The sequence below is a fragment of the Orcinus orca genome, chromosome 1 (assembly GCF_937001465.1).
Source record: "Orcinus orca chromosome 1, mOrcOrc1.1, whole genome shotgun sequence".
NCBI lineage: Eukaryota > Metazoa > Chordata > Mammalia > Artiodactyla > Delphinidae > Orcinus > Orcinus orca.
This window is the reverse complement of record NC_064559.1, coordinates 88080916-88104461: the sequence shown is the minus strand read 5'-3', so window position 1 is coordinate 88104461 and position 23546 is coordinate 88080916.

The window sequence follows — 23546 nt, the reverse complement described above, 5'->3', positions numbered from 1 at the left end:
TATGCTGATGGGCATGATGTAAATTGCCAACAGCCACTCTGGAGAAGTGTATGGTGTTCCTGAAACATCTAAAAAACAAAGCAACAGAGCCTAGGGCACTTCCACTTATGGTCCTATAGCTTAGGGAAATTAAAATCAAAAAGACACAGCCACCCCAGAGTTTGGCATGGCTCTGTTTACAAGGACCTCGTTTACGGTAGAAGTTCAATATCCCAGAAAGCAAAAAATCGATAAAGAAGTTGTGGTACTTACATACAATGCAATATCACTCAGCAATGAAATCTATGTCATCAGGCCCATAGCAGTATAATGAGTGGATTCAGGTACGATGATTCTAAGTGAAATAAGTCACACAGAAAAAGAAACATCATAAGATATCACTAATACATGGAATGTAAACTTGGCTACACAGGAACTGAATTACAAAACAGAACAGGGTCTCAAATGTAGAAAACCACCTTATGCTTGCTTAAGTGGAAAGGTGAGTTGGGGTGCTGCATAAACCAGAAATTGAAATTAGCACAAATACCGTTCCATAAGCCAAATACGTAATAGGCAAGACCTACTCCTTGCTCAGCGAAATGGACTCAAAACCCCATATTCAATGCCTAGGAATATACCTGACTAGTAAGAATCTTAAAAGCTATGGATTTATATGTCTCCATAAGAGAATCAAGCATGTGTAAACTGGCATAAACGCAGCAGTGAAAATCCACTAAATCCCATTATAAAAATACATTTCTTAAACAAAACACAATGACAGTGAAATAGAGAGCAATTCTTAGATAATTCATTCAGGGCTTGTGATGCAAGCTGGATTTTCAACTTCTACACCCGGAGCGGAGTGATACATAAGTCTGGACACTTGGGGCTGATAGGATTGGTGAGATTCGGTGAGCAAATGCAGACCCTTTGAAGTCATATTGCATGGTACCCATTCCATGGGTCCCAACTCTCCTGGTTTAAGGGATTCTTCCTTCAGCTAAAACATGCATGGGGAACCCAGAGTATGGTCTGCAGTGTGATCGGGAAACGTTTTTAAATGCATCTCAGATTTCTTCCCCTGGTACTCGGGTTCAACATTGCAGACCCTTTACTAACATTCTCCCCACTTGGAGAGTCAGTGTCTTTAACCTCCTCTTTGGCCCAGTTTGCAATTCCTGTGGAAGATGAACTGGAATAGGGAGAACCAATGAGAGACTAGCTGGAGGTGTCCTGATGGGCAAATTGAACTCTCATTTCCCACCAGGAAGAGGAATTAACCAAAGGCTCAGCGTGCCAGGCTGGAAACAGATTAGGGCCTGAAGCAATCCTGCGGGTTCGTGGCCAGCTCAAAAAAGGCGAGTTGAAGAAAGGAGCTTAGGGGCACTGTAATTCGCAAACCTGCAGAGTTATAAATGACAGCTATCGTCCAAAAATATATTGAAGTAAGGCTGCCAAGAGGACTTGAAAGCGGGGCAGAATTGCAGGAAACCGATTTTAGGAGGTAGACTGGAATTGCATTTAAAGCATAGGAAAAGAGGCAGAACGTCGACAGTGATGCACTTGGCCAAAAAGGGCGTATGCGTTTTTTCCTGAATATATTCAGGAAAAAACGCATACGCCCTTTTTGGCCAACCAAGCAAGCTTGCGAAGGAAATCTGCACTACAATGATGTCTCACTGCCCCCGGTTAAAAGGGCCATCTGAAAAAAGAGTAAAATCCAGAAAGGCAGGACAGGCCATGGAGAACAGGGAGCCTTGTTATGCTGATGGGCATGATGTAAATTGCCAACAGCCACTCTGGAGAAGTGTATGGTGTTCCTGAAACATCTAAAAAACAAAGCAACAGAGCCTAGGGCACTTCCACTTATGGTCCTATAGCTTAGGGAAATTAAAATCAAAAAGACACAGCCACCCCAGAGTTTGGCATGGCTCTGTTTACAAGGACCTCGTTTACGGTAGAAGTTCAATATCCCAGAAAGCAAAAAATCGATAAAGAAGTTGTGGTACTTACGTACAATGCAACATCACTCAGCAATGAAATCTATGTCATCAGGCCCATAGCAGTATAATGAGTGGATTCAGTTACCATGATTCTAAGTAAATAAGTCACACAGAAAAAGAAACATCATAAGATATCACTAATACACGGAATGTAAACTTGGCTACACAGGAACTGAATTACAAAACAGAACAGGGTCTCAAATGTAGAAAACCACCTTATGCTTGCATAAGTGGAAAGGTGAGTTGGGGTGCTGCATAAACCAGAAATTGAAATTAGCACAAATACCGTTCCATAAGCCAAATACGTAATAGGCAAGACCTACTCCTTGCTCAGCGAAATGGACTCAAAACCCCATATTCAATGCCTAGGAATATACCTGACTAGTAAGAATCTTAAAACCTATGGATTTATATGTCTCCATAAGAGAATCAAGCATGTGTAAACTGGCATAAACGCAGCAGTGAAAATCCACTAAATCCCATTATAAAAATACATTTCTTAAACAAAACACAATGACAGTGAAATAGAGAGCAATTCTTAGATAATTCATTCAGGGCTTGTGATGCATGCTGGATTTTCAACTTCTACACCCGGAGCGGGGTGATACATAAGTCTGGACACTTGGGGCTGATAGGATTGGTGAGGTTCGGTGAGCAAATGCAGACCCTGTGAAGTCATATTGCATGGTACCCATTCCATGGGTGCCAACTCTCCAGGTATAAGGGACTATTTCTTCCACTAAAACATGCATGGGGAACCCAGAGTATGGTCCACCGTATGATCGGGAAAAGTTTTTAAATGTATCTCCGGTACTGGTACTCGGATTCAACATTCCAGTTTGTTTACTAACACTCTCCCCACTTGGAGAGTCAGTGCCTTTAACCTCCTGTTTGACCCAGTTTGCAATTTCTGTGGAAGATGACGTGTAATAGGGAGAACCAATGAGAGACTAGCTGTAGCTGTCTGGCCCGGCAAATTTAACTCTCATGTCCCACCAGGAAGAGGAATTAACCAAAGGCTCAGTGTGCAGTGTGGGAACAAGATTACGGCCTGAAGTGATCTAGTGGTTTTGCGGCCAGCTCACATGAAAGCGAGTTGAAGAAAGGAGCTCAGGGACACTGTAATTCACAAACCTGCCGACATATAAATGACAGCTATCGTCCAAAATTATATTGAAGTAAGGCTACCAAGAGGACTTGAAAGCGGGGCACAATTGCAGTTAACCGATTTCAGGAGGTAGACTGGAATTGCATTTAAAGCATAAGAAAAGAGGCAGAACGTCGACAATGATGCACTTGGCCAAAAAGAGCGTATGCGTTTTTTCCTGAATATATTCAGGAAAGAACGCATATGCCCTTTTTGGCCAACCAAGCAAGCTTGCAAAGGAAATCTGCACTACAATGAAGTCTCACTTCCCCCCGGTCAAAAGGGCCATCTGAAAAAAGTGTAAAACCCAGAAAGGCAGGACAGGCCATGGAGAACAGGGAGCCTTATATTCTGATGGGTGGGATGTAAATTGCCAACAGCCACTCTGGAGAAGTGTATGGTGTTTCCTGAAACATCGAAAAAACAAAGTAACAGAGCCTAGGGCACTTCCACTTATGGTTCTATGGCTTAGGGAAATTAACATCAAAAAGACACATCCACCCCAATTGTGGGACAGCTGTGTTTACAAGAACCTCGTTTACGGTACCATTTCAATATCCCAGAAAGCGAAAAATGGATAAAGAAGTTGTGGTACTTACGTAAAATGCAATATCACTCAGCAATGAAATCTATGTTATGAGGCCCGTAGCAGCATAATGAGTGGATCCAGGTACGATGATTCCAAGTGAAATAAGTCACACAGAAAAAGAAACATCATAAGATATCTCTAATACACAAAATGTAAACTTGGCTACACAGGAACTGAATTACAAAACAGAACAGTGTCTCAAACTTAGAATACCAACTTATGCTTGCTTAAGGGGAAAGGTGAGTTGGGGAGCTTCATAAAACCAGAGATTGAAATTAGCACAGATACCATTCCATAAGCCAATTATGTAATAGACCAGACCTACTCCTGGCTCAAGGAAAAGGACTCAACACCCCATATTCAACACTTAGGAATACACCTGACTAGTAAGAATCTTAAAACCTATGGATTTATATGTCTCTGTAAGAGAATCATGCATATGTACAGCGGCATAAAAGCAGTAGTGAAAATCAGATAAATCCCATTATAAAAATAAATTCCTTAAAGAAAACACAATGACAGTGAAATAGAGAGCAATTCTTAAATAATTCATTCAGGGCTTGTGATGCAACCTGGATTTACCACATCTACACCCAGAGCTTGGTGACACATAAGTCTGGACACTTGGGGCTGATAGGATTGGTGAGATTCGGTGAGCAAATGCAGACCCTTTGAAGTCATATTGCATGGTACCCATTCCATGGGTCCCAACTCTCCTGGTTTAAGGGATTCTTCCTTCAGCTAAAACATGCATGAGGAACCCAGAGTATGGTCTGCAGTGTGATCGGGAAACGTTTTTAAATGCATCTCAGATTTCTTCCCCTGGTACTCGGGTTCAACATTGCAGACCCTTTACTAACATTCTCCCCACTTGGAGAGTCAGTGTCTTTAACCTCCTGTTTGGCCCAGTTTGCAATTCCTGTGGAAGATGAACTGGAATAGGGAGAACCAATGAGAGACTAGCTGGAGGTGTCCTGACGGGCAAATTGAACTCTCATTTCCCACCAGGAAGAGGAATTAACCAAAGGCTCAGCGTGCCAGGCTGGAAACAGATTAGGGCCTGAAGCAATCCTGCGGGTTCGTGGCCAGCTCAAAAGAAAGCGAGTTGAAGAAAGGAGCTCAGGGGCACTGTAATTCACAAACCTGCAGAGTTATAAATGACAGCTATCGTCCAAAAATATATTGAAGTAAGGCTGCCAAGAGGACTTGAAAGCGGGGCAGAATTGCAGGAAACCGATTTTAGGAGGTAGACTGGAATTGCATTTAAAGCATAGGAAAAGAGGCAGAACGTCGACAGTGATGCATTTGGCGAAAAAGGGCGTATGCGTTTTTTCCTGAATATATTCAGGAAAAAACGCATACGCCCTTTTTGGCCAACCAAGCAAGCTTGCGAAGGAAATCTGCACTACAATGATGTCTCACTGCCCCCGGTTAAAAGGGCCATCTGAAAAAAGAGTAAAATCCAGAAAGGCAGGACAGGCCATGGAGAACAGGGAGCCTTGTTATGCTGATGGGCATGATGTAAATTGCCAACAGCCACTCTGGAGAAGTGTATGGTGTTCCTGAAACATCTAAAAAACAAAGCAACAGAGCCTAGGGCACTTCCACTTATGGTCCTATAGCTTAGGGAAATTAAAATCAAAAAGACACAGCCACCCCAGAGTTTGGCATGGCTCTGTTTACAAGGACCTCATTTACGGTAGAAGTTCAATATCCCAGAAAGCAAAAAATCGATAAAGAAGTTGTGGTACTTACATACAATGCAATATCACTCAGCAATGAAATCTATGTCATCAGGCCCATAGCAGTATAATGAGTGGATTCAGGTACGATGATTCTAAGTGAAATAAGTCACACAGAAAAAGAAACATCATAAGATATCACTAATACATGGAATGTAAACTTGGCTACACAGGAACTGAATTACAAAACAGAACAGGGTCTCAAATGTAGAAAACCACCTTATGCTTGCTTAAGTGGAAAGGTGAGTTGGGGTGCTGCATAAACCAGAAATTGAAATTAGCACAAATACCGTTCCATAAGCCAAATACGTAATAGGCAAGACCTACTCCTTGCTCAGCGAAATGGACTCAAAACCCCATATTCAATGCCTAGGAATATACCTGACTAGTAAGAATCTTAAAACCTATGGATTTATATGTCTCCATAAGAGAATCAAGCATGTGTAAACTGGCATAAACGCAGCAGTGAAAATCCACTAAATCCCATTATAAAAATACATTTCTTAAACAAAACACAATGACAGTGAAATAGAGAGCAATTCTTAGATAATTCATTCAGGGCTTGTGATGCAAGCTGGATTTTCAACTTCTACACCTGGAGCGGAGTGATACATAAGTCTGGACACTTGGGGCTGATAGGATTGGTGAGATTCGGTGAGCAAATGCAGACCCTTTGAAGTCATATTGCATGGTACCCATTCCATGGGTCCCAACTCTCCTGGTTTAAGGGATTCTTCCTTCAGCTAAAACATGCATGGGGAACCCAGAGTATGGTCTGCAGTGTGATCGGGAAACGTTTTTAAATGCATCTCAGATTTCTTCCCCTGGTACTCGGGTTCAACATTGCAGACCCTTTACTAACATTCTCCCCACTTGGAGAGTCAGTGTCTTTAACCTCCTGTTTGGCCCAGTTTGCAATTCCTGTGGAAGATGAACTGGAATAGGGAGAACCAATGAGAGACTAGCTGGAGGTGTCCTGATGGGCAAATTGAACTCTCATTTCCCACCAGGAAGAGGAATTAACCAAAGGCTCAGCGTGCCAGGCTGGAAACAGATTAGGGCCTGAAGCAATCCTGCGGGTTCGTGGCCAGCTCAAAAAAGGCGAGTTGAAGAAAGGAGCTTAGGGGCACTGTAATTCACAAACCTGCGGAGTTATAAATGACAGCTATCGTCCAAAAATATATTGAAGTAAGGCTGCCAAGAGGACTTGAAAGCGGGGCAGAATTGCAGGAAACCGATTTTAGGAGGTAGACCTGAATTGCATTTAAAGCATAGGAAAAGAGGCAGAACGTCGACAGTGATGCACTTGGCGAAAAAGGGCGTATGCGTTTTTTCTTGAATATATTCAGGAAAAAACGCATACGCCCTTTTTGGCCAACCAAGCAAGCTTGCGAAGGAAATCTGCACTACAATGATGTCTCACTGCCCCCGGTTAAAAGGGCCATCTGAAAAAAGAGTAAAATCCAGAAAGGCAGGACAGGCCATGGAGAACAGGGAGCCTTGTTATGCTGATGGGCATGATGTAAATTGCCAACAGCCACTCTGGAGAAGTGTATGGTGTTCCTGAAACATCTAAAAAACAAAGCAACAGAGCCTAGGGCACTTCCACTTATGGTCCTATAGCTTAGGGAAATTAAAATCAAAAAGACACAGCCACCCCAGAGTTTGGCATGGCTCTGTTTACAAGGACCTCGTTTACGGTAGAAGTTCAATATCCCAGAAAGCAAAAAATCGATAAAGAAGTTGTGGTACTTACGTACAGTGCAATATCACTCAGCAATGAAATCTATGTCATCAGGCCCATAGCAGTATAATGAGTGGATTCAGTTACCATGATTCTAAGTAAATAAGTCACACAGAAAAAGAAACATCATAAGATATCACTAATACACGTAATGTAAACTTGGCTACACAGGAACTGAATTACAAAACAGAACAGGGTCTCAAATGTAGAAAACCACCTTATGCTTGCATAAGTGGAAAGGTGAGTTGGGGTGCTGCATAAACCAGAAATTGAAATTAGCACAAATACCATTCCATAAGCCAAATACGTAATAGGCAAGACCTACTCCTTGCTCAGCGAAATGGACTCAAAACCCCATATTCAATGCCTAGGAATATACCTGACTAGTAAGAATCTTAAAACCTATGGATTTATATGTCTCCATAAGAGAATCAAGCATGTGTAAACTGGCATAAACGCAGCAGTGAAAATCCACTAAATCCCATTATAAAAATACATTTCTTAAACAAAACACAATGACAGTGAAATAGAGAGCAATTCTTAGATAATTCATTCAGGGCTTGTGATGCAAGCTGGATTTTCAACTTCTACACCCGGAGCAGGGTGATACATAAGTCTGGACACTTGGGGCTGATAGGATTGGTGAGGTTCGGTGAGCAAATGCAGACCCTGTGAAGTCATATTGCATGGTACCCATTCCATGGGTGCCAACTCTCCAGGTATAAGGGACTATTTCTTCCACTAAAACATGCATGGGGAACCCAGAGTATGGTCCACTGTATGAACGGGAAAAGTTTTTAAATGTGTCTCTGGTATTGGTACTCGGGTTCAACATTCCAGTTTGTTTACTAACACTCTCCCCACTTGGAGAGTCAGTGCCTTTAACCTCCTGTTTGACCCAGTTTGCAATTTCTGTGGAAGATGACGTGTAATAGGGAGAACCAATGAGAGACTAGCTGTAGCTGTCTGGCCCGGCAAATTTAACTCTCATGTCCCACCAGGAAGAGGAATTAACCAAAGGCTCAGTGTGCAGTGTGGGAACAAGATTACGGCCTGAAGTGATCTAGTGGTTTTGCGGCCAGCTCACATGAAAGCGAGTTGAAGAAAGGAGCTCAGGGACACTGTAATTCACAAACCTGCCGACATATAAATGACAGCTATCGTCCAAAATTATATTGAAGTAAGGCTACCAAGAGGACTTGAAAGCGGGGCACAATTGCAGTTAACCGATTTCAGGAGGTAGACTGGAATTGCATTTAAAGCATAAGAAAAGAGGCAGAACGTCGACAATGATGCACTTGGCCAAAAAGGGCGTATGCGTTTTTTCCTGAATATATTCAGGAAAGAACGCATATGCCCTTTTTGGCCAACCAAGCAAGCTTACAAAGGAAATCTGCACTACAATGAAGTCTCACTTCCCCCCGGTCAAAAGGGCCATCTGAAAAAAGTGTAAAACCCAGAAAGGCAGGACAGGCCATGGAGAACAGGGAGCCTTATATGCTGATGGGCGGGATGTAAATTGCCAACAGCCACTCTGGAGAAGTGTATGGTGTTTCCTGAAACATCGAAAAAACAAAGTAACAGAGCCTAGGGCACTTCCACTTATGGTTCTATGGCTTAGGGAAATTAACATCAAAAAGACACATCCACCCCAATTGTGGGACAGCTGTGTTTACAAGAACCTCGTTTACGGTACCATTTCAATATCCCAGAAAGCGAAAAATGGATAAAGAAGTTGTGGTACTTACGCAAAATGCAATATCACTCAGCAATGAAATCTATGTTATGAGGCCCGTAGCAGCATAATGAGTGGATCCAGGTACGATGATTCCAAGTGAAATAAGTCACACAGAAAAAGAAACATCATAAGATATCTCTAATACACAAAATGTAAACTTGGCTACACAGGAACTGAATTACAAAACAGAACAGTGTCTCAAACTTAGAATACCAACTTATGCTTGCTTAAGGGGAAAGGTGAGTTGGGGAGCTTCATAAAACCAGAGATTGAAATTAGCACAGATACCATTCCATAAGCCAATTATGTAATAGACCAGACCTACTCCTGGCTCAAGGAAAAGGACTCAACACCCCATATTCAACGCTTAGGAATATACCTGACTAGTAAGAATCTTAAAACCTATGGATTTATATGTCTCTGTAAGAGAATCATGCATATGTACAGCGGCATAAAAGCAGTAGTGAAAATCAGATAAATCCCATTATAAAAATAAATTCCTTAAAGAAAACACAATGACAGTGAAATAGAGAGCAATTCTTAAATAATTCATTCAGGGCTTGTGATGCAACCTGGATTTACCACATCTACATCCAGAGCTTGGTGACACATAAGTCTGGACACTTGGGTCTGATAGGATTGCTGAGATTCGGTGAGCAAATGCAGACCCTTTGAAGTCATATTGCATGGTACCCATTCCATGGGTCCCAACTCTCCTGGTTTAAGGGATTCTTCCTTCAGCTAAAACATGCATGGGGAACCCAGAGTATGGTCTGCAGTGTGATTGGGAAACGTTTTTAAATGCATCTCAGATTTCTTCCCCTGGTACTCGGGTTCAACATTGCAGACACTTTACTAACATTCTCCCCACTTGGAGAGTCAGTGTCTTTAACCTCCTCTTTGGCCCAGTTTGCAATTCCTGTGGAAGATGAACTGGAATAGGGAGAACCAATGAGAGACTAGCTGGAGGTGTCCTGATGGGCAAATTGAACTCTCATTTCCCACCAGGAAGAGGAATTAACCAAAGGCTCAGCATGCCAGGCTGGAAACAGATTAGGGCCTGAAGCAATCCTGCGGGTTCGTGGCCAGCTCAAAAAAGGCGAGTTGAAGAAAGGAGCTTAGGGGCACTGTAATTCGCAAACCTGCAGAGTTATAAATGACAGCTATCGTCCAAAAATATATTGAAGTAAGGCTGCCAAGAGGACTTGAAAGCGGGGCAGAATTGCAGGAAACCGATTTTAGGAGGTACACTGGAATTGCATTTAAAGCATAGGAAAAGAGGCAGAACGTCGACAGTGATGCACTTGGCCAAAAAGGGCGTATGCGTTTTTTCCTGAATATATTCAGGAGAAAACGCATACGCCCTTTTTGGCCAACCAAGCAAGCTTGCGAAGGAAATCTGCACTACAATGATGTCTCACTGCCCCCGGTTAAAAGGGCCATCTGAAAAAAGAGTAAAATCCAGAAAGGCAGGACAGGCCATGGAGAACAGGGAGCCTTGTTATGCTGATGGGCATGATGTAAATTGCCAACAGCCACTCTGGAGAAGTGTATGGTGTTCCTGAAACATCTAAAAAACAAAGCAACAGAGCCTAGGGCACTTCCACTTATGGTCCTATAGCTTAGGGAAATTAAAATCAAAAAGACACAGCCACCCCAGAGTTTGGCATGGCTCTGTTTACAAGGACCTCGTTTACGGTAGAAGTTCAATATCCCAGAAAGCAAAAACTCGATAAAGAAGTTGTGGTACTTACGTACAATGCAATATCACTCAGCAATGAAATCTATGTCATCAGGCCCATAGCAGTATAATGAGTGGATTCAGTTACCATGATTCTAAGTAAATAAGTCACACAGAAAAAGAAACATCATAAGATATCACTAATACACGGAATGTAAACTTGGCTACACAGGAACTGAATTACAAAACAGAACAGGGTCTCAAATGTAGAAAACCACCTTATGCTTGCATAAGTGGAAAGGTGAGTTGGGGTGCTGCATAAACCAGAAATTGAAATTAGCACAAATACCGTTCCATAAGCCAAATACGTAATAGGCAAGACCTACTCCTTGCTCAGCGAAATGGACTCAAAACCCCATATTCAATGCCTAGGAATATACCTGACTAGTAAGAATCTTAAAACCTATGGATTTATATGTCTCCATAAGAGAATCAAGCATGTGTAAACTGGCATAAACGCAGCAGTGAAAATCCACTAAATCCCATTATAAAAATACATTTCTTAAACAAAACACAATGACAGTGAAATAGAGAGCAATTCTTAGATAATTCATTCAGGGCTTGTGATGCAAGCTGGATTTTCAACTTCTACACCCAGAGCGGGGTGATACATAAGTCTGGACACTTGGGGCTGATAGGATTGGTGAGGTTCGGTGAGCAAATGCAGACCCTGTGAAGTCATATTGCATGGTACCCATTCCATGGGTGCCAACTCTCCAGGTATAAGGGACTATTTCTTCCACTAAAACATGCATGGGGAACCCAGAGTATGGTCCACCGTATGATCGGGAAAAGTTTTTAAATGTATCTCCGGTACTGGTACTCGGGTTCAACATTCCAGTTTGTTTACTAACACTCTCCCCACTTGGAGAGTCAGTGCCTTTAACCTCCTGTTTGACCCAGTTTGCAATTTCTGTGGAAGATGACGTGTAATAGGGAGAACCAATGAGAGACTAGCTGTAGCTGTCTGGCCCGGCAAATTTAACTCTCATGTCCCACCAGGAAGAGGAATTAACCAAAGGCTCAGTGTGCAGTGTGGGAACAAGATTACGGCCTGAAGTGATCTAGTGGTTTTGCGGCCAGCTCACATGAAAGCGAGTTGAAGAAAGGAGCTCAGGGACACTGTAATTCACAAACCTGCCGACATATAAATGACAGCTATCGTCCAAAATTATATTGAAGTAAGGCTACCAAGAGGACTTGAAAGCGGGGCACAATTGCAGTTAACCGATTTCAGGAGGTAGACTGGAATTGCATTTAAAGCATAAGAAAAGAGGCAGAACGTCGACAATGATGCACTTGGCCAAAAAGAGCGTATGCGTTTTTTCCTGAATATATTCAGGAAAGAACGCATATGCCCTTTTTGGCCAACCAAGCAAGCTTGCAAAGGAAATCTGCACTACAATGAAGTCTCACTTCCCCCCGGTCAAAAGGGCCATCTGAAAAAAGTGTAAAACCCAGAAAGGCAGGACAGGCCATGGAGAACAGGGAGCCTTATATGCTGATGGGCGGGATGTAAATTGCCAACAGCCACTCTGGAGAAGTGTATGGTGTTTCCTGAAACATCCAAAAAACAAAGTAACAGAGCCTAGGGCACTTCCACTTATGGTTCTATGGCTTAGGGAAATTAACATCAAAAAGACACATCCACCCCAATTGTGGGACAGCTGTGTTTACAAGAACCTCGTTTACGGTACCATTTCAATATCCCAGAAAGCGAAAAATGGATAAAGAAGTTGTGGTACTTACGTAAAATGCAATATCACTCAGCAATGAAATCTATGTTATGAGGCCCGTAGCAGCATAATGAGTGGATCCAGGTACGATGATTCCAAGTGAAATAAGTCACACAGAAAAAGAAACATCATAAGATATCTCTAATACACAAAATGTAAACTTGGCTACACAGGAACTGAATTACAAAACAGAACAGTGTCTCAAACTTAGAATACCAACTTATGCTTGCTTAAGGGGAAAGGTGAGTTGGGGAGCTTCATAAAACCAGAGATTGAAATTAGCACAGATACCATTCCATAAGCCAATTATGTAATAGACCAGACCTACTCCTGGCTCAAGGAAAAGGACTCAACACCCCATATTCAACGCTTAGGAATATACCTGACTAGTAAGAATCTTAAAACCTATGGATTTATATGTCTCTGTAAGAGAATCATGCATATGTACAGCGGCATAAAAGCAGTAGTGAAAATCAGATAAATCCCATTATAAAAATAAATTCCTTAAAGAAAACACAATGACAGTGAAATAGAGAGCAATTCTTAAATAATTCATTCAGGGCTTGTGATGCAACCTGGATTTACCACATCTACACCCAGAGCTTGGTGACACATAAGTGTGGACACTTGGGGTTGAGAGGATTGGTGAGATTCGGTGAGCAAATGCAGACCCTTTGAAGTCATATTGCATGGTACCCATTCCATGGGTCCCAACTCTCCTGGTTTAAGGGATTCTTCCTTCAGCTAAAACATGCATGAGGAACCCAGAGTATGGTCTGCAGTGTGATCGGGAAACGTTTTTAAATGCATCTCAGATTTCTTCCCCTGGTACTCGGGTTCAACATTGCAGACCCTTTACTAACATTCTCCCCACTTGGAGAGTCAGTGCCTTTAACCTCCTCTTTGGCCCAGTTTGCAATTCCTGTGGAAGATGAACTGGAATAGGGAGAACCAATGAGTGACTAGCTGGAGATGTCTGGACGGGCAAATTTAACTCTCATTTCCCACCAGGAAGAGGAATTAACCAAAGGCTCAGCGTGCCATGCCGGAACCACACTAGGGCCTGAATCAATCCTGCGGTGTTGCAGCCAGCTCACAAGAAAGCGAGTTGAAGAAAGGAGCTCAGGGGCACTGTGATTCACAAACCTGCAGAGTTATAAATGTCAGCTATCGTCCAAAAATATATTGAAGTAAGGCTGCCAAGAGGACCTGAAAGCGGGGCAGAATTGCAGGAAACCCATTTCAAGAGGTAGACTGGAATTGCATGTAAAGCATAGGAAAAGAGGCAGAACGTCCACAATGATGCACTTGGCCAAAAAGGGCGTATGCGTTTTTTCCTGAATATATTCAGGAAAAAACGCATACGCGCTTTTTGGCCAACCAAGCAAGCTTGCAAAGGAAATCTGCACTACAATGAAGTCTCACTGCCCCGCAGTCAAAAGGGCCATCTGAAAAAAGTGTAAAATCCAGAGAGGCAGGACAGGCCATGGAGAACTGGGAGCCTTGTTATGCTGATGGGCGGGATGTAAATTGCCAACAGCCACTCTGGAGAACTGTATGGTGTTTCCTAAAACATCTAAAAAACAAAGCAACAGAGCCTAGGGCACTTCCACTTATGGTCCTATAGCTTAGGGAAATTAAAGTCAAAAAGACACAGCCACCCCAAAGTTTGGGACGGCTCTGTTTACAAGAACCTCGTTTACGGTACAAGTTCAATATCACAGAAAGCGAAAAATGGATAAAGAAGTTGTGGTACTTACGTACAATGCAATATCACTCAGCAATGAAATCTATGTCACCAGGCCCGTAGCAGCATAATGAGTGGATTCAGGTACGATGATGCTAAGTGAAATAACTCACACAGAAAAAGAAACATCATAAGATATCACTACTACACGGAATGTAAACTTGGCTACACAGGAACTGAATTACAAAACAAAACAGGGTCTCAAATGTAGAAAACCAGCTTATGCTTGCTGAAGGAGAAAGGTGAGTTGGGGTGCTGCATAAAACCAGAGATTGAAATTAGCACAGATACCGTTCCATAAGCCAAATATGTAATAGACAAGAGCTACTCCTTGCTCAACGAAGTGGACTCAACACCCCATATTAAACGCCTAAGGATATACCTGACTAGTAAGAACCTTAAAACCTATGGATTTATATGTCTCCGAAAGTGAATCAAGAGTGTGTACAGCAGCATAAACGCAGCAGTGATAGGATTGGTGAGGTTCGGTTAGAAAATGCAGACCCTTTGAAGTCATATTGCATGGTACCCATTCCATGGGTCTCAACTCTCCAGGTTTAAGGGATTCTTCCTTCAGCTAAAACATGCATGTGTAACCCAGAGGATGATCCACCGTGTGATCGGGAAACGTGTTCAAATATGTCTCAGTTTTCGTCCCCTGGTACTCGGGTGCAACATTCCAGGCGCTTTACTAACACTCTCCCCACTTGGAAAGTCAGTGCCTTTAACCTCCTGTTTGGCCCAGTTTGCAATTTCTGTATAAGATGAACAGCAATAGGGAGAACCAATGACAGACTAGCTGGAGGTGTCTGGACGGGCAAATTTAACTCTCATTTCCCACCAGAAAGAGGAATTAACCAAAGGCTCAGCATGCCATGCCGGAACCACACTAGGGCCTGAAGCAATCCTGCTGTGTTGCGGCCAGCTGAGAAGAAAGCGAGTTGAAGAAAGGAGCTCAGGGGCACTGTCATTCACAAACCTGCAGAGTTATAAATGACAGCTATCGTCCAAAAATATATTGAAGTAAGGCTGCCAAGAGGACTTGAAAGCGGGGCAGAATTGCAGGAAACCGATTTCAGGAGGTAGACTGGAATTGCATACAAAGCATAGGAAAAGAGGTAGAACGTCCACAATGATGCACTTGTCCAAAAGGGGCGTATGCGTTTTTTCCTGAATATATTCAGGAAAAAATGCATCCGCCCCTTTTGGCCAACCAAGCAAGCTTGCAAAGGAAATCTGCACTACAATGAAGTCTCACTGCCCCCCAGTCAAAAGGGCCATTAGAAAAAAGTGTAAAATCCAGAAAGGCAGGACAGGCCATGGAGAACTGGGAGACTTGTTCTGCAGATTGGCGGGATGTAAATTGCCAACAGCCACTCTGGAGAAGTGTATGGTGTTTCCTGAAACATCTAAAAAACAAAGCAACAGAGCCTAGGGCACTTCCACTTATGGTCCTATAGCTTAGGGAAATTAAAATCAAAAAGACACAGCCACCCCAAAGTTTGGGACGGCTCTGTTTACAAGAACCTCGTTTACGGTACAAGTTCAATATCACAGAAAGCGAAAAATGGATAAAGAAGTTGTGGGACTTACGTACAATGCAATATCACTCAGCAATGAAATCTATGTCATCAGGCCTGTAGCAGCCTAATGAGTGGATTCAGGTACGAAGATTCTAAGTGAAATGAGTCACACAGAAAAAGAAACATCATAAGATATCTCTAATACACGGAATGTAAACGTGGCTACACAGGAACTGAATTACAAAGCAGAACAGGGTCTCAAATGTAGAAAACCAACTTCTGCTTGCTTAAGGGGAAAGGTGAGTAGTTGTGCTGCATAAAACCAGAGATTGAAATTAGCACAGATACCGTTCCATAAGCCAAATATGTAATAGACAAAAGCTACTCCTTGCTCAACAAAGTGGACTCAACACCCCATATTACACGCCTAAGAATATACCTGACTAGAAAGAATATTAAAACCTATAGATTTATTTGTCTCTGAAAGAGAATCAAGCGTGTGTACAGCGGCATAAACGCAGCAGTGATAGAATTGGTGAGGTTCAGTGAGCAAATGCAGACCCTTTGAAGTCATATTGCATGGTACCCATTCCATGGGTCTCAACTCTCCAGCTTTAAGGGATTCTTCCTTCAGCTAAAACATGCATGTGGAACCCAGAGTATGATCCACCGTGTCATTGGGAAACGTGTTCAAATGTGTCTCAGTTTTCGTCCCCTGATAGTCGGGTGCAACATTCCAGACGCTTTATTAACACTCTCCCCACTTGGAGAGTCAGTGCCTTTAACCTCCTGTTTGGCCCAGTTTGCAATTTCTGCGGAAGATGAACAGGAATAGGGAGAACCAATGAGAGACTAGCTGGAGGTGTCTGGACGGGCAAATTTAACTCTCATTTCCCACCAGGAAGAGGAATTAAACAAAGGCTCAGCGTGCCATGCCGGAACCACACTAGGGCCTGAAGCAATCATGCAGTGTTGCGGCCAGCTCACAACAAAGCAAGTTGAAGTAAGGAGCTGAGGGGCACTGTAATTCACAAACCTGCAGAGTTATAAATGACAGCTATACTCCAAAAATATACTGAAGGAAGGCTGCCAAGAGGACTTTAAAGTGGGGCAGAATTGCAGGAAACTGATTTCAGGAGATAGACTGGAATTGCATTTAAAGCATAGGAAAAGAGGCAGAACGTCCACAATGATGCACTTGGCCAAAAAGGGCGTATGCGTTTTTTCCTGAATATATTCAGGAAAAAACGCATACGCACTTTTTGGCCAACCAAGCAAGCTTGCAAAGGAAATCTGCACTACAATGAAGTCTCACTGCCCCCCAGGCAAACGGCCATCTGAAAAAAGTGTAAAATCCAGAAAGGCAGGACAGGCCATGGAGAACTGGGAGCCTTGTTATGCTGATGGGCGGGATGTAAATTGCCAACAGCCACTCTGGAGAAGTGTATGGTGTTTCCTGAAACATCTAAAAAACAAAGCATCAGAGCCTAGGGCACTTCCACTTATGGTCCTATAGATTAGGGAAATTAAAATCAAAAAGACACAGCCAACCCAAAGTTTGGGACGGCTCTGTTTACAAGAACCTCGTTTACGGTACAAGTTGAATATTGCAGAAAGCGAAAACTGGATAAAGAAGTTGTGGTACTTATGTACAATGCAATATCACTCAGCAATGAAATCTATGCCATCAGGCCCGTAGAAGCATAATGAGTGGATTCAGGTACGATGATTCTAAGTGAAATAAGTCACACAGAAAAAGAAACATCATAAGATATCACTACTACACGGAATGTAAACTTGGCTACACAGGAACTGAATTACAAAACAGAACAGGGTCTCAAATGTAGAAAACCAACTTATGCTTGCTTAACGGGAAAGGTGAGTTGGGGTGGTGCATAAAACCAGAGATTGAAACTAGCACAGATACCGTTCCATAAGCCAAATATGTAATAGACAAGAGCTACTCCTTGGTCAATGAAGTGGACTCAACATGCCATATTAAACGCCTAAGAATATACCTGACTAGTAATAATCTTAAAACCTATGGAATTATATGTCTCCAAAAGAGAATTAAGTGTGTGTACAACAGCATAAACGCAGCAGTGATAGGATTGGTGAGGTTTGGTGAGCAAATGCAGACCCTTTGAAATCATATTGTATGGTACGCATTCCATGGGTCCCAACTCTCCTGGTGTAAGGGATTCTTCCTTCAGCTAAAACATGCATGTGGAACCCAGAATATGATCCACGATGTGATCGGGAAACGTGTTCAAATGTATCTCATTTTTCGTCCCCTGCTACTCGGTGCAACTTTCCAGACGCTTTACTAACACTCTCCCCACTTGGAGAGTCAGTGCCTTTAACCTCCTGTTTGGCCCAGTTTGCAATTTCTTCAGAAGATGAACAGGAATAAGGAGAAGCAATGGGAGACTATCTGTAGGTGTCTGGACGGGCAAATTTAACTCTCATTTCCCACCAGGAAGACGAATGAACCAAAGGCTCCATGTGCCATGCTGGAACTAGATTAGGGCCTGAAGAGATCCTGTGGTTTTGCGGCCAGCTCACAAGAAAGCGAGTTGAAGAAAGGAGCTCAGGGGCACTGTAATTCACAAACCTCTGGAGTTATAAATGACAGCTATCATCCAAAATTATACTGTAGTAAGGCTGCAAAGAGGACTTGAATGCGGGGCAGAATTGCTGGAAACCGATTTCAGAAGGTACACGGGAGTCGCTCTTAAAGCATAGGAAAAGAGACAGAACTTGGAAAATAATGCACTTGGCAAAAAAGGGCATATTTGTTTTATCCAGAGCTCTCATAACTGAGGGGAGGAGATTCCCAGCAGGCTCCAACTGCCACCTGAGGGCTCACGTTGCCAAGGCAACGTGAGCAAGCCAGGCAGGAGTTACCTCACAGCAGAGGTCCCACCTCACAGAAGGGTGAGAAACCCAGCCAACATCAGACTCTCACCAGAGGGCCCACATCACCAAGGGGATGGGAACCAGGCAGGAGTGTCTTCACATCAGTGGGGCCACATCATCGAAAGGTGAGGTACTCAGCACATGTGTCCTCAAACCAGAGGACCCACATCACCAAGGGCCTCGGAGTGAGGCAGGCAGGAGTAGCCTCACAACACTGGGCCCATAGAATAAAAAAGTGAGGAATCCAGCAGTTGGAACCTCCCAGCAGGCGGCCCAGAGCACCGAGGCTATGGGATCCAGGCCACAGTGAACTCACAGAAGAGGGCCCATGTCATGAAACTGAGCAACCCAGCCATTGGGACCACAGAGCAGGAGGCCCACATCCCCATGGGGATGGAAATCTGGTAGGAGTGTCCTCGCACCACTGAGAACGTATCAGAAAATTTTGGGCGACCAGCAGTTAGGGCCTGACGCCAGAGGACCCTCATCACCAAGGGAAGGAGGCTCCCAGCAGGCTCCAACTGCCACCAGAGGGCTGACGTCGCCAAGGCGATGTGTGCCAACCAGGCACGAATGACCTCACAGCAGAGGGCCCACCTCAGAGAAGTGTGACGAACCCAGTCAGGATCAGACTCGCACCAGAGGGCCCACATCACCAAATGGATTGGAACCAGGCAGGAGTGTCCTCATATGATTGGGCCACATCATCTAAAGGTGAGGAACCCAGAACATGTGGCTTCAAACCATAGGACACCCCTCACCAAGGGGCTGGGAGTGAGGCAGGCAGGAGGAGCCTCATAACAGAGGGCCCAAAAATAAAAAAGGTGAGGAATCCAGCAGTTGGAACCTCCCAGCAGGCGGCCAAGAACACAGAGGCTAGGGGATCCAGGCCGGAGTGAACAAACACCAGACAGCCCATATCATGAAACGGTGAGCAACCCAGACATTGGGACCTCAGAGCAGAAGACCCACATCCCCATGGTGATGGGAACATGACAGGAGTGTCCTGGCATCACTGGGCTCACATCAGAAAACGTGGGGTGCTCAGAAGTTAGGGCCTGACGCTAGAGGGCACTCATCACCGAAAGGAGGAGGCTCCCAGCAGGCTCCAGCTGCCACCAGAGGGCCAACGTCGCCAAGGCGATGTGTGCCAGCCCGGCAGGAGTGACCTCACAGCAGAGGGCCCACCTCACAGAAGGGTGAGGAACACAGCCAGGATCAGACTCTCACCAGAGGGCCCACATCACCAAGGGGATGGGAACCAGGCAGGAGTGTCCCCACACCAGTGGGACAACATCATCGAAAGGTGAGGATGCCAGCACATGTAGCCTCAAACCACAGGAACCACATCACCAAGGGGTTCGGAATGAGGCTGGCAGGACCGGCCTCACAACACAGGGTCCATAGAATATAAAAGCTGAGGAATCCAGCAGTTGGAACCTCCCAGCAAGTGGCCCAGAGCACCGAGGCTATGGGATCCAGGCCGCAGTGAACTCACAGCAGAGGGCCCACATCATGAACCTGTGAGCAGCCCAGCCGTTGGGACCTCAGAACAGAAGGCCCACATCCCCATTGGGATGGGAACCTGGCAGGAGTGGCTTCGCACCACTTAGCACATATCAGAAAATGTTAGGAGCCCAGCAGTTAGGGCCTGACGCCAGGGGGCCCTCATAACTGAGGGGAGGAGACTCCCAGCAGGTTCCAACTGCCAACAGAGGGCCCACGTCTACAAGGTGGCATGCGCCAGCCAGGCAGTAGTGACCTCACAGCAGAGGGCCTATCTCACAGAAGGGTGAGGAACCGAGGCAGGATGAGACTCTCGCCAGAGGGCCCACAACACCAAGGGGATGGGAACCAGTCAGGACTGTCCTCCCACCAGTGGGGTCACATCATCGAAAGGTGAGGAACCCAGCACATGTGGCCTCATATCAGAGGACATACATCACAAAGGGGATGGGAGTGAGGCAGGTAGGAGTAGCCTAAAAACAGAGGGCCCAAAGAATAAAAAAGGTGAGGAATCCAGGATTTGGAACCTCCCACCAGGCGGCCGACAGAACAGAAGCTATGGGATGCAGGCAGGAGTGAACTAACACCAGAGAGCCCACATCATGAAACTGTGAGCAACCCAGGCGTTGGGACCTCAGAGCAGAAAGCCCACATCCCCATGGGGATGGGAACCTGACAGGAGTGTCCTGGCATCACTGGGCTCACATCAGAAAACGTGGGGAGCCCAGCAGTTAGGGCCTGATGCTAGAGGGCCATCATCACCGAGGGCAGGAGGCTCCCAGCAGGTTCCATGTGCCAACAGAGGGCCCACGTCGCCAAGGTGATGTGTGCAAGTCAGGCAGGAGTGACCTCACAACAGAGGGCCTACCTCACAGAAGAGTGAGGAACCCAGCCAGGATAAGACTGTCACCAGAAGGCCCACATCACCAAGGGGATGGGAACCAGGCAGGAGTGTCCTCACACCAGTGGGGCCACATCATAGAAAGTTGCAGCACCCAGCACATGTGGCCTCAAACGAAAAGACCCACATCACGAAGGGGTTACGAGTGAGGCAGGCAGGAGGAGCATCACAACACAGGACCCATAGAATACAAAAGTTGAGGAATCGAGAAGTTGGAACCTCCCAGCAGGCGGCCCAGAGCACAGAGGCTATGGCATCCAGGCCACAGTGAACTAACACCAGAGAGCCCACATCATGAAATTGTGATCAACCCAGCTATTGGAACCTCAGAGCAGAAGGCCCACATCCCCGTGGAGATGGGAACCTAAGAGGAGTGTCCGAGCATCACTGGGCTCATTAAGAAAAGTTGGGGAGCCCAGCAGTTAGGGCCTGACGTCAGAGGGCCCTCATCACAGAGGTGAGGAGGCTCCCAGCAGGGTCCAAGTGCCACCAGAGGGCTCATGTCAACAAGGCGAGGTGAGCAAGCCAGGAAAGAGTTACCTGATGGTAGAGGGCCCACCTCACAGATGGGTGAGGAACCCAGCCAGGATCAGACTCTCACCAGAGGGCCCACATCACAAAGGGGATGGGAACCAGTCAGGATTATCCTCACACCAGTGGGGCCTCATCATCTTAAGGTGAGGAACCCAGCACATGTGTCCTCAAACCAGAGGACCCACATCACCAAGGGCCTTGGAGTGAGGCAGGCAGGAGTAGCCTCACAACACAGGGCACATAATATAAAAAACGTGAGGATTCCAGCATTTAGACCTTCCAGCAGGCGGCCCAGAACACCGAGGCTATGGGATCCAGGCCACAGTGAACTCACAGCAGAAGGCCCACATCATAAAACTGTGAGCAACCCAGGCGCTGGGACCTCAGCGCAGAAGGCCCACATCCCCATGGGAATGGGAACCTGGCTGGAGTGTCCTCGCACCACTGGGCGCACATCAGAAAATGTGGGGAGCCCACCATTTAGGGCCTGACGCCAGAGGGCCATCATAACCAAAAGGAGGAGGCACCCTGCATGCTCCAACTGCCACCAGAGGGCTCATATCTCCAAGGTGACGTGTGCCAGCCAGGCAGGAGTGACCTCACAGCAGAGGGCCTACCTCACAGAACGTTGAGGAACCCAGCCAGGATTAGACTCTCGCCAGAGGGCCCACCTCACCAAGGGGATGGGAACCAGGCAGGAGTGTCCTCACACGAGTGGGGCCACATCATCGAAAGGTGAGGAACGCAGCACATGTGGCCTCAAGCCATAGGACAGTCATCACCAAGGGGCTGGCAGTGAGGCAGGCAGGAGGAGCCTCACAACAGAGGGCACATAGAATAAAAAAGTTGAGGAATCCAGCAGTTGGAACCTCCCAGCAGGCGGCTCAGAGCACCGATGATAAGGGATCCTTGCCGGAGTGAACTCACAGCAGAGGCCCCACATCATGGTACTGTGAGCAAGCCAGCCGTTTTGACCTCAGAGCAGAAGGCCCATATCCCCATGGGGATGGGAACCTGGCAAGAGTGTCCTCACTCACTTGGCGCACATCAGAAAATGTGGGGAGCCCAGCAGTTTTGGCCTAAGGCAAGAGGGCCCTCATCACCGAGGGGAGGAGGATCCCAGCACACTCCAACTGCCACCAGAGGGCCCACGTCGCCAAGGTGACGTGTGCCAGACAGGCATGATTGACCTCACAGCAGAGGGCCCACCTCACAGAAGGGTGAGGAACCCAGCCAGGATCAGACTCTCACCTGAGGGCCCACATCAGCAAGGGGATGGGAACCAGTCAGGACTGTCTTCCCTCCAGTGGGGCCACATCATCGAAAGGTGCGGAACCCAGCACATGTGGCCTCAAATCAGAGGACACATATCACAAAGGGAATGGGAGTGAGGCAGGCAGGAGGAGCCTAAAAACAGAGGGCCCAAAGAATAAGAAAGGTGAGGAATCCAGCAGTTGGAACCTCCCAGCAGGCGGCCGAGAGCACAGAAGCTATGGGATGCAGGCAAGAGTGAACTAACAGCAGAGAGCCCACATCATGAAACTGTGAACAACCCAGCCGTTGGGACCTCAGAGCAGAAGGCCCACATCCCAATGGGGATGTGAACCTGGCTGGAGTGTCCTCGCACCACTGGGCGCACATCACAAAATGTGGGGAGCCCAGCAGTTAGGGCCTGACGCCAGAGGGCCCTCATCACCGAGGGGAGGAGGCTCCCAGCAGGCTCCAAGTGCCACCAGAGGGCTCATGTCCACAAGGCGAGGTGAGCAAGCCAGGCAGGAGTGACCTCACAGCAGACGGCCCACCTCACAGATGGGTGAGGAACCCAGCCAGGATCAGACTCTCAACAGAGGGCCCACATCACCAAGGGGATGTGAACCAGGCAGGAGTCTCCTAAGACCATTGGTCCCACATCATCGAAAGGTGAGGAACCCAGCACATGTGGCCTCAAACCAGACGACACACATCACGAAGGGGCTGGGAGTGAGGCACGCAGG